We start from the raw sequence: 11,537 nt of genomic DNA on the forward strand, positions 1-11,537 counted from the left end.
GTGGCACCGGAAGGATTGTCCCCATGGGCCAGGTGTCTTGGCTCTGCTTCTGCGGGGTCTTTGCCGGCAGAGCTCACAGAGGGTCACAGAGCCCACCTCCTCTTTTTGTGAAATCAGAGTGTTTGTTTACTAAGGATGCAGAACGTTGATATGTTGAGTGCATCGGGGGGAAGTGAGTTTGTCCATGTCGTGAGCCTTTATAATTATTTAAGTGCTCGTTTCTTTATGACTGCTTGGTGAGTTCCTTTGTAAAATATTGCTTCAGCAATAGACCCCACAAATAAAGCTGGCTCTGATCTGAGCATGACTCATGTTGAGGGTGGCCGTAACTGCAAGGAAGTGGCTCTGACGTCTCCTGGGTGGTGGTTTGGTGCCGTGGAGTCGGAGGGGACACCTGGAACTCTGACTTTGTGTGCATTTCCTGTTGCAACACTTTACAGCAGCTCACCAACTGACTGGCATGGGGTAACTGCTTTTTGACTCCTCCAGGTATAAGGCTGGCATTTTTTCGCAAAAGAATTAGTTAAAATAAAACCTGGATGTCATAGAGGTTTATTTTGAGAAATGCTGTCTTTTTAACCACATTTGGTTTGCTGATCACTGTTACAACTAGTGGGTCCTGAACTTGATGAAGGTCTGCCTCTGGTAACAAAGTCGCTACACCTGCCACGCCTATCACAAGTTAATCTACTGAAGATTTCCAAACTCCACTGCAGGCATTTAGAACACTGGCCCGCCACCGCCTCTGATCCTTTTCCTTTCTTGTGGACCTGCTTTTTTTTTGTTTGTTTGTTTTTTTTGGGGGGGGGGTGGTGGTGGAAGGGAAGGGGTTCTCGTGATGGGGTGAGCACGAGGGGTCCTGTCGGGCAGCATCAGGTTGGGGAGTGTGGGATTGAGAAAAAATGCCATGTGGTGCTTGCAGCTTTCCCTGCTGACTAATCTGGAGGGACGGGCCAGCCCTGGAGGCCATCTCTGTCCCTACAAGAGTGCCCATGGCCTCCGTGAGTTATCGAGCCAGGAATTCCTCCTAAAGAATTGAGCTTGAGGCAGGCTGCCCGTGACACAATTTGTGTCTGGCTCCTTTGGCAACTGCCTCCTGTCTTGTTTTTCTGTGTCAAGGCAGAATCTTTCACTTTAAACTGAACTTTCCCCTTGATTGTCTGTCTGACTGCCAAAGGAACTGCAAGAGAACCGACATCTTCTTTCTGTCTGCTCTGGCTCATTTAAAATACCAACTGAGTTCAGGCTCAGTAAGTGTGAGAACTTCCTCAGTTCATTTGAAGGACTCGTTCGTCTGGTTCACGGACTGCTTCTTTCTACTGATATCCTGGTGGGCGAGTAGATTGGTGTCTTGGTGGCCAGTAGAGATTTGTAATCATCCACATTCTACCAAATCCCTTTCAGGCCACAGAAGTGAGATTTTTCTTTTAAGCTGTTATCGGGAGTGAAGCCCATGTAGCATCTGGCCCCTGCCATTGCTGCAGATATCTGGGTTTGGCAGAGGACTTGAAAAAGTGGCTGAATCAGGAGAATCCTGTCTGAGGAACCCAGTGGGTGAGACGGTGGGTTTTATACCGATCGATGAGGCCACTCAGGGAAGTGGGAAGTGGGAAGCAAGGCCTCTAGGAACAGCCAGTTATTTAAGGCAGGTCCCACGGGGCACGCGATCTGGCCTTACCCCATGTGTCAGCTAGCCTGTCTCTTTCTACTTTCTGGCTCCCTGTGTTCCTAATTTCATGTTCTGTTTTCTGTCTTCCCTTTACAAGAAATTCTAATATCTGTGTTTCCCGGCCTGCAAACTTGACCCTAGTTTCCGACAGATGTCTTGCTGTGTGGTTTGGCTGTAGATGTTTTTGATGCTGTGTCACTCTCCGAGCAGAATTAAGCCAGTCTTAACACTCAACAGAAAGGGTGCAAGCCTTGCCGCTCTCTACAGCATCTCCACAGTGCCAGAAGAGCTAAGACAGAGCTTCTCTACCTGTTGTTTCTGTGAAGGAGTCTGCAGAGAAGGGAGGGAAATGAAGTGATAGTTTGGGCCCATATATGGGTCTCACTTAGCGGTGCTTTTGGGCCTGGTTTATATTGGGAAGGGAGCTATCTTGGTAGATAAGAAGTGAACATTCGTGCCCCTGTGACCGAGGACTGGGCCCTGTCTGTTGACAGCAGATAGGGTTCACGCAGGGTCACGTGCGGGGTGTCCCATGAAGATGCAGTAGTTTCACACTTAGCCGTGCCTTCCTTTCTCATTTCTATACTGCTTTCCTGTCTTCCTCTCCCTGATAGAGGGAGGCAGAGGGCGGGTGGGGAGAGTTATTTGCATTGGGCTGCCTGGACCTGTGTCAGAACCACAGGGGTTGGGTCTGCCCAGGGGTTCTCCCAGAAAATGGTTCTCCCAGGCACGGACCTCATCCCTGGGCAAGGAAGTAGGGCTTCTCTTTGCTGTCTTTCCTCTTTGCTGTGCTGTGGTCTGGGTTGTGGTATAAATATTGTCTAGTTATTCACCAGCTTAATGTTTTACCTCACTCGTGAGTCTGCTTTCCCCACATGGCTGAGTGATGTGACCATAACCTCCTGGAGGGCTTTGTGTGTGTGTGTCCCCTGGCACCCTGGATGGCCCCTCACCCCCACCTGCAGATGTACTATGGGGCTTTTGTGCAGAGGTTTTGTGCTCTCCTAGTCTACCCACATCTTGTGATCAGGGGCTGGAACCACGTTAAAAAGGTTTGCAGTGACCTGTCTCTGGCTCACCTGGGACCTGTGGCGGAAAGTCTGGACCAAGGGTCCAGCTTGTCTGTCTGATAACCCAGGCCGTATAGGAGGCTGGAGGAAACTCCAAGTGTGGGCAGAGGAGCATGTTGGGGGCCACAGAGATGATGGAAGTCCTCTGTGGGATGATGGAGGAGGCGAGACCAGCTGAAGAATCCCAGGAGACTCTGGACTATAAGTGGAGGGGAGGGAGAATACAGCAAGTGGAGATTGTTCTTTTCCTAATATGCCTCTGAAGTTCAGTTCTTCAATTTAAGTAAAATCAACATGATTCATTTATAGACCTACTGGGACTATTCTAGTCAAAGAGATGACTGCGTATCTAACCTCAGCATAGTCCTAGATGTATTATCTCGACTGCTATTTCCTCTTTGTTGTTGTTGTTGTTGCCATCATTAAAGATAAATTACTCCTGGCTTTCGAAATTACCATGATGATATAACAGAGCTTACCAGAAATATCAAAAAGAATCTTTTTGCTATTAGTGATTGTGAAAGTGATCATCTAAGATGAAGAGATAGCTAGTTTTGGTTTGTCTCAAATATCCCCACCTGACTTAAGGAGATACGGAGCTATCTCGGCACACTCTCTGATAGGGGGGTTTCCAAATCTTACGGGTGACTAATTTCTTCACAGAGAAGGAGGAAAAAGGAGAACCATGTAAGGACAGAATGTTAAAATTCAGGTTTAGTTGGATGAGAGAAGGTAGAGAAATTGTAGCATCTCCCTTAGGAACTCACAGTCAGATTTAAAGTTAGTAGTAAGTGATATATTTTTTTTAAAAAAGTGAAATCAAGTAGACCTGTCTTCAGAAGTACAATTCTTATCCCCTCCGCTTTTGTCTGTTTATCAGTAAGTGGCTGACTGCTTCTGGTGAAGCTGGTATTTTCAGAGAGAATCTTCAAAATATTGGCTAGCCTGGCACAGAATCAAGTTTCTCGCTGGAAGAGGGTTTCCAAGTGAGCTTTGCAGGGACAGCGGTCCGTGGTAGAACTTTCTTTTTCTTTCTGTTTTGGGTTTGAGGTTGTCCTGAAAGCAGAAATGTTAATAGTAAAAATAGTTAAAATCTTCTCTTGAATATTTAACTGTAAATTAGCGGTGACCTTTTCTGTTACCCCGGCTCTTCTATTTACTCTATTTCCAGATTCTCCAGTACCCACTTCTCAAATTGGAAAAATGGTTTCTTGCACATAATGTTTTTTTTTTTGTTGTTCTGTTTCGCTTATACCTTAATTAGGAAAAAATGTCACACACGAGCCTAGCTTTCCTGTTTATGGTCAGATGCTCGGTCCCTCACCCGAGTTGTAGCTCGCTGAGCACTAGGCTGCCAGGTTCACTGGGAATCTGTGTGAGTCATCTTTCTGGCCAGCGGTACACTGGGTGTGTATCTTCGTTAAGATCTTTCGTTAATGTGACTGGATTTATTTTTGATTTGGGGCTACAATAGGTTTTCTTTTTCACTGCTTCTCTAATTTGAGACTTGAAATAAAATTACTTTGTGCAATCAGTGGTTTGCAGTATGTTTCTCTCTTCTTCCATAGCAATTGCTGGATGAAGTGAGAAATTAGATGCACAGCTAGAAGAAGAATTCACTTTTTTTGGAAATACTGAGTTTGACATGGGCCATATAGCTAACTAGCTTGGGTATAAATGATGTTAAAGAAAACGAAATCTTAACCTTGTCATTTGACTAAATTCAGCTATTTTCACCAGATTGGTTGGTGGTTATAGTCAGCCGCAGAACCACTTAGGTTAGCATAGTGGACAAGAGCACCTACTCCACATCCAGATCTGCTGGGTTTGAATCTGGCTACAAGTTATTCAACCTCTCCATCTGCCCAACTATAGAATGGGGATAAATAAAGGGAGAGACCTACTTTATAGGGTCATTGTGAAGGTTAAATGAGATGACACATGTAAGGTACATAGTGTGGCACCTGCCACCAAGCAAGAACAACATAATTGTAGAAATCCATACATACCCATTTAAAGCACAAATATTATGGTGGTTTGCCGATATCTTTCGTGATTACCATAGTAATTTAGACTTTTCACATTTGAAAGAGAGTGATTTTTTTATGAGTTATCTTTGACTATATTAGCAAGCATCTCTGTCTAATGTTAGTCATAAATTTCACCCGAATTTCCTATAGTACAATGAGCCTTAAAATTATAAAAAAAGAGGAAAACAAGTAAGTGAAATTGGGTTTATAAATTCAAATTTATCCCTGTACTTTGCTAGAAAGGAAATAGAGTTAAAAATGAAAAATATTTTGCGTCACAACTTCAGGAAAGTTTAGTGTTCCCGAATATCATAGTATGTGAGTTACTACAAATGTATTGTCTACATCTGACTGTTGGTTTGTATCAGAATGACAAATGGAAATTTTCTGAGATGAATAAGTAAAACATAGGAAAGGTTCAGTATTTAGATGAAAACATTTCGAAACCTATTAATTTTAAACGTCCAAGAAAAACCGAAAATGTTCCCTTTTTGACTGTCTCAAGTTTCAAGTGGTTTCTTCTGATATCAGATCAGATTCTCCTGGCTTTTGAGGAATGATTTATTGTCAAAACTCCATGAGCTAAATCAAGTAGGTCAAACATCATTTTCTTCTTCGACATAGATGGGCTCAGAAGTTAATGCCTGGGCCCTCTGGCGACTAATTTATAGGTTCAGTCACATATCTGAGTACGGTTTGCATTACACCTGGTGAACAGGGGTCTGAGGTGGTGTGTGGTGCTCTCGTAGGAGGGGCTTAGCGTTTGGCCTGTCACGTCTTCGAGCTGAAGCGGGCCTGACATGGCGTGGGGAGGGGCTGTCTCACTCGCTGACACCTTCTCTTTCTCACAGGTAAGCCGGACTTCTCCTGGGTGGGTGCCTCTGGTCACTTCCTGGTAAATATGGGTGCCAGTTCCTTGGTTCCCGCCCCCCCCCCCCCCCCAGCATCCCCTTTATGACCGTGTGCTATGGCTTACATTTTACAGACAGCACTTTTAAAGGGTATTTTGAGCTTCTTTCTGCCAGAGATGCGGATAAGTGATTCCTATTTCACCCCCAGAGGGGCCTCACTGCCAGTTTACGTCTGTCTGATCTTTCCACTCGAGGGGAAGTCTCCTCGAGAGCAGCCACTGCATCCGTTGTACCCCAGCCACTTTCCTGTCATATCTCAGAGCATAGAATAGTACCTTGCACATGGCTGGCACCCCAAAAGACCTATGAGGGGATGAATGAATGAATGAATGAATGAATGTGTAAATTTATGTCTTTGAGCAAACCACAGCTGGGCACACAAGGGCTATGGTCGTGACTCATCCACTGAAGATGAGAATGACTACTTTTCCCTTCACACTCTTGATTCCTATGGCTCGGTGTCTGGAATCAAGACCACATTTAAATCCTAGGAAGTTTAGCAAATGGCGTTTTCCTTTGTGATGGTCTTCCGAAGCCCTCAGGAACAATTTTCCATCAACATTGAAGGAAATAACTCCGCTGTCTGTCTAAAAGGCAAATGTCCTATGTAATCTAGAGCCAGGCCTTGCAGAGGAGTTTACTCGGTTTACTCAGTTATTTTTATCAGAGCCTCTTCAAGTGTTCATGGTTTATATGGCCTTTCATCCTGACTCATATGTGACTTATCACTTTATCATTTTGAGCATAAGCAACATTTTTAGTAAACCTGCTTCAATGTTCCACATGTAAATTAACCTCTGGTACGTGACTTCTCTGTGATAGAGAACGGTTAATAAAATGATGTGGTTAATGAAATAATGGCAACTTGAGAGAAGGAGCAGGAAAGGCAAGTGTGCTAGAGAATAGGGGAGGATTAGGCCACCTGAGATAGCAGGTAGGGGAGGGCCTCTCTCAGGTGAAGATGGGCAGGCTGAGAAGGAAGCTAGCCAGAGGTAAAAAGGAGGGGCACAGTCAGATCATGAGAACCTTATGGGCCAAGTCAGAGAGTCAGACTTTTAAGTTTAGTTTGAGTCCTTTGAAGCAGAGGGACGAGGTGGTCAGATTTTGAATTATTATAATTTTTATTATTCATTTAATTATAATAATTTTTGAATTATTATAATTTTTATTATTCGTTTAACAAAAAAGTTCAATATGAAAATGTACATGACCCAATTTTTATATCATAGTAGGACAGATGCTGTGGAGAGGGGACACGTGGAAGCAATCGATCAGCCTGGTAAACACAGCTATTGTTTATACTGGTTCCAAGGCTTCTAACACGATGATACTATTTCCCTGTATTATCACCGTGCCAATATTGTTCTGTTGCCCACTAATTGCCATCTCCACACAAATCCATCTATCACAAAAATAAAAAAGGGATCAAATCTCTACAATACTCCTTGGACATGTCTGTCACCATTTAATTTCAATGATAACTTCTTGTCCAAACTTTTTTTCACCTTGGGAGAATGAGCTTTGCTCGTGGTGTCTACCTGGCGAGCTCAAAGAAACCTCGCTCAATACGAAATTCCTTACATTTTTAAAGTTATACTTGGTTAATTCATTATTTTCTACATGCTTTCCTTCTTGATCTGATTTGTATTTCCACAACTAATTCCCACGATATTTCTGCTTTAGAATTAAAGTTGTGTTTTACATTGAATAACCACATTTAAATTAGATCCTTTCCAATATTTTTCACTCGCCCGGAAAATTCGACAATGTGAAAAAAATTGAAATAGAATATTATACTCAACATACATTCAGTGGAGAGAGATCTAGTTATCATCAGGATTTATTTATTTCATTGGGCGATTACTACAATTTGTTGTCTTATCAAAATTTAACTGTATGTGTATGTACTCAAGAGCATAAGGGTGTCTAATTTAGAACAGTTTCATCTACTTCTGGTTTTGCTGGGTTTTAAGATAATCTACTTACTTGACTCTTCTTTGGGTAATAGCTTAATTAGATGGTCAGGCAAATCTTTATACAATGCGTTCTAAAACTATAAATGTTGTTTCTAACCGGTTAAAGGCAGCTAAGAATTTTGAAAAGACAGCGTAGCTGCTGTGTGGACACCGGCCGAGTGTGTGGTGCGGGAAGGCCAGGAGACCGGAGGTCGGTGAGGCCCAGACCGAGGTGTCGGCGGTGGGAATGGAGAAGGGTGGGTGGGTGCTCTTTGGAGTAGGGCTGACAGAGCTTGTCTAGCAGTAAGGTGACAGTGGTCATTTGCTCAGGGCACGCCGTCCCGGTGGGCAGGTGCCCCTGGGAAATGAGAAAGGAAATCGGAAGCTTCATTCGTGGCAAAGAGAACAAAAAAATGCCGCCTTCTTGCGAGGTATTTTAATTACCCTTTGTTCACTCACTAAATTCCTCCTCATTGGAGTTATTTTTTGGGATATAACTAAAATCAATCCTTGAGGGCCAGGGCAGTCCTCTTTCTCCAGAATGCCAGACGAAGAGTGATCCATGTAAAATGTTTGAGTCCACTCCACGTTCCCCATGACACATACTTCTTAATATTTTTCTCTCTGTTGACACGGTGTCAGCTCAGACAGAGGTCATAATGCAATAGAGCAGATTGCAGTGCTCTTCAGTGACTCAATTGACATCCTCTTCCCATTTTTCATGGTGACTATTATTGGATTTGAGGAAGACTCTGGTCTCTTGATTGGATAAGGAAGACACCTGGATGTCCCTGATTGAATTCGACCGATGTTCTGGTCTCCTTGTGAAGTACTGGAGAAATACCCAAGTCTCATCTGCATTATGTCACTAAACTATCTTTTACATTGGAGATTTCTGGTGACAGCTAAGCTCATCATATTGATGTTGATTGTTTTAGGTTTTCTGGGAACATTTTCTGACCTCACATTCTGGGGCTGCTTCTGTGTGGAACCTTTAAAACCTGTCTTCAGACCAATATGGAATGTTTTATTATCAAAGGCACCTCTGGACAGAGTTTGAAAGCCATAGGCACCTCGACACCACCAACCACAGTTTGAATCTTAACCTGGGCTTGTTCTATACTGAATCTAGCCATTACCAGCCCTCTTCCTCCTAGGTCTTGTGTACTGAGTCACACAGATCTGTTTGGGTTGTAACTCTCCTACCCTCTAACACAGAGCACCTCCAGGAAGCTACAGCAAGGCAAAAGACAAGACCATCTCTGTTCAGCAAGTTCTTCCTGACTCTTAGGCTGGCTTGGTTCCTCATCTCACTTGTAGGTTAAAGGGGCGAGAAGGATGGTTTTGGTCAAACCACTTTTAGGTTAAACTGTCTAATCCAGGACAAATCACATGAGCTCTCAAAAGTCTTCATTTCCTCACTTATAATAATAGCATAACCTATGAGGGTTGAAATGAGAAGTCATTATACTCTTTCTTGTAAAAGCTATTGGCACAGTGCCTGGTACAGTGAATCCTTAGAAACTGCATAGTAAAACTTAAATTTTGAGCTCTGTGAACAAAGGCATCACTAAGGTAAGGTAAAGAATTTGAATCAAGACTAATTTTTTCTCTGGCCTGGGTCCACTGTTGACTTCCTCAGACTTATAGTAGCTCTCATTGGTGAAACACTATAAGACAGGCACTGTGTTAGGCAAAGGACATACTACTTAATCCTTGAGACAGCTCAGTGAGGTAGGTTCTATTATTATTTATTCCCATTTTATGGATGGGAAAATCGAGGTGCAGAAAGGTCACATGAATACTAATTGGCAGAGCTGGGACCAGACCTGTTCTGCTTGGCTTAAAGTCTGTGTTCTGAAATACTATTACTTCTTGAAGGTAAGAACAAATAGTATTTGTTCTTAAAGAACAAATATTTAATGGAGTGTCAACAATGTGCACGGTGATGTGTGAAGCCCACTAAAAAGGAACCTGCTTTAAGTGCCCAATTACATACTGTCCCCAGTGTCACTGTTACTCGTTCTGGAGGGAAAAAAAAAGAGCTAGCCAAACTTTCCTTTGTCTGCATTCTGGTTTGTTGATCTCTTCTGAAAGGTTTATTAATTCACTTGTTTGTTCTCTGCCTGGACTCACTAGGAATTCATGATGGCTAACTACAAGAAGTCCCTAGCATTTATACTACATTTGTCTAGTCTATTCATTCTCCCATTTTCTGAGGCGGCGAATTCATCCCATCCCTCTTTCTTCCATTCTCTAACACGTCCTCCACTAGCCTCATCTCAGCCATTGACCTTGCTTCCTGTCTCATTGAAAAAATCGAGATAATCAGAAGGAACTTCCATAAGCTCCCACATGCCCTTACCAGCATCTGTGCCCACACACACTGTGCATCTCCTCTTACGGTGGATGAGCGGTCCAGGTCCCAAGCCTGGGACCGTCACTTATGCAATGGACTCCATCCTTCTTGCCCACTCAGGATTATTGTTTTGGTAATTTCTCTTCACTCTTCTGCATCATAATTATTTCCTTCTTTGGTGGATCCTTCCCATCATAAGTATAAACGTGCTCTTGTTACTTCATTTTATTTTATTTATTTTATTATTTTATTTTTTTCCCATTGAAAGAAATTTTTTTATTAAGTTTGTTAGGGTAACATTGGTTAATACGATTATATAATTTTCAGGTGTACATTATCATTTGACATCTGTATATTCTATTGTGTGTGTCTTGTTACTTCATTTAAAAAAAAAGGAAACGTAAAATTAGTAACTCTTTCCTTTTCTTCAAAACAAAACTCCTTGAAAAATTCTTCTATATTCTTGAACACCAAACCCAGTCCCAACCGCCCTTTGTCTTGTGAACTGACTCTGGGATTCCCCCACCAACACTGCACCGTTCTTGTTCAGTAGCTGTGGCTTCTGCTCAGTCCAACAGCCAATTCGTAGTCACTCACAGGGTTTGACACCGTTGATCAGCATCCTCCGCCCCACCTGCTAGAGCATGTTCTTCATCTCTCTTCCCAGGCTCCAAACTCTTCCCATTCCCTTTGCTGGTTCTCCCACTCTTTCTAATTTCTACACATCGAAGGCCTCAGGGATTAGCCCTCAGACTTCTCTGATTTTTCTACATTCCACCTCTTGGGGCTCTTAATTTTGTTTCATGGTTTACGTCGCCATCTATCTACTGATGAATCCTACATGTATATCTATCTCTGGCCTGAACCCCTCCACCAGACTTCATTCTCCTGGAATCTCCACTTGATGCCTAGTAGGCAGCTCAGCCTTAACATGTCTAAAACCAAGCTCTCGTCTTCAGCCCCATCCTTGTCCCAATTGCAATTCTTGCCTGTCTTGCTCATCTTAGTAATGGCGACCACATCTTAACAGTTACTCAAGTCAGAAACCTTGGAGTCATCCTATCTTTGCATCCTACATTCAGTTGGTCAGCCAATCTCATTGGCTTTACCTTTGAAATATATGTAGAGGCCGAGCTCCCCGATCTGGGTTCAGGACACCAACTTCTGCCTGGATTATTTTAATAGCTTCCATCTGCTCTCCCTTCTTTTGCCTTCATCCTTTACCACTCCATTCTCAACACAGTAACTAGAGTGATGTGGATATAGTTATTTAATTGTCTCTAGGACCTGGCTCAGATTATTTGAATTGTTCTTGAGTGTGCTCCAGAATGACATGGGCACAGTCGTACACTCAGTCAGCTTTTTAGTGGGAAGGAGATAGACCCCGGAATATACTGAGTGCTCAGTTCCCCTTTGCTACAAGTCTCTTTTCTTAATCTCTTGTTTAGCTGCAAAGTGGAAATCGGTTGTGTAGACTGCCACTGGCTGATAGGGGCCAGGCTTCAGTTCATAGAGGGAAGGAAACTTAGAGGTTACCAAGTCC

The 11,537-nt window shown here is 43.1% G+C and overlaps 1 protein-coding gene and 1 pseudogene across 1 annotated transcript in view; one reads left to right on the forward strand and one right to left on the reverse strand.

Annotated features, from left to right (window-relative positions):
- PPP1R14C (protein phosphatase 1 regulatory inhibitor subunit 14C) overlaps nucleotides 1-11,537 on the forward strand; it is a gene marked incomplete at its 5' end in the record, with an annotated part of 73,151 nt that overhangs the window by 22,567 nt on the left and 39,047 nt on the right. The gene's annotated exons all lie outside the window — the stretch shown is intronic.
- LOC111741428 lies at nucleotides 6,971-7,227 on the reverse strand (annotated as a pseudogene).

Source organism: Pteropus vampyrus, unplaced genomic scaffold, assembly GCF_000151845.1.
Source record: "Pteropus vampyrus isolate Shadow unplaced genomic scaffold, Pvam_2.0 Scaffold78, whole genome shotgun sequence".
Lineage (NCBI taxonomy): Eukaryota > Metazoa > Chordata > Mammalia > Chiroptera > Pteropodidae > Pteropus > Pteropus vampyrus.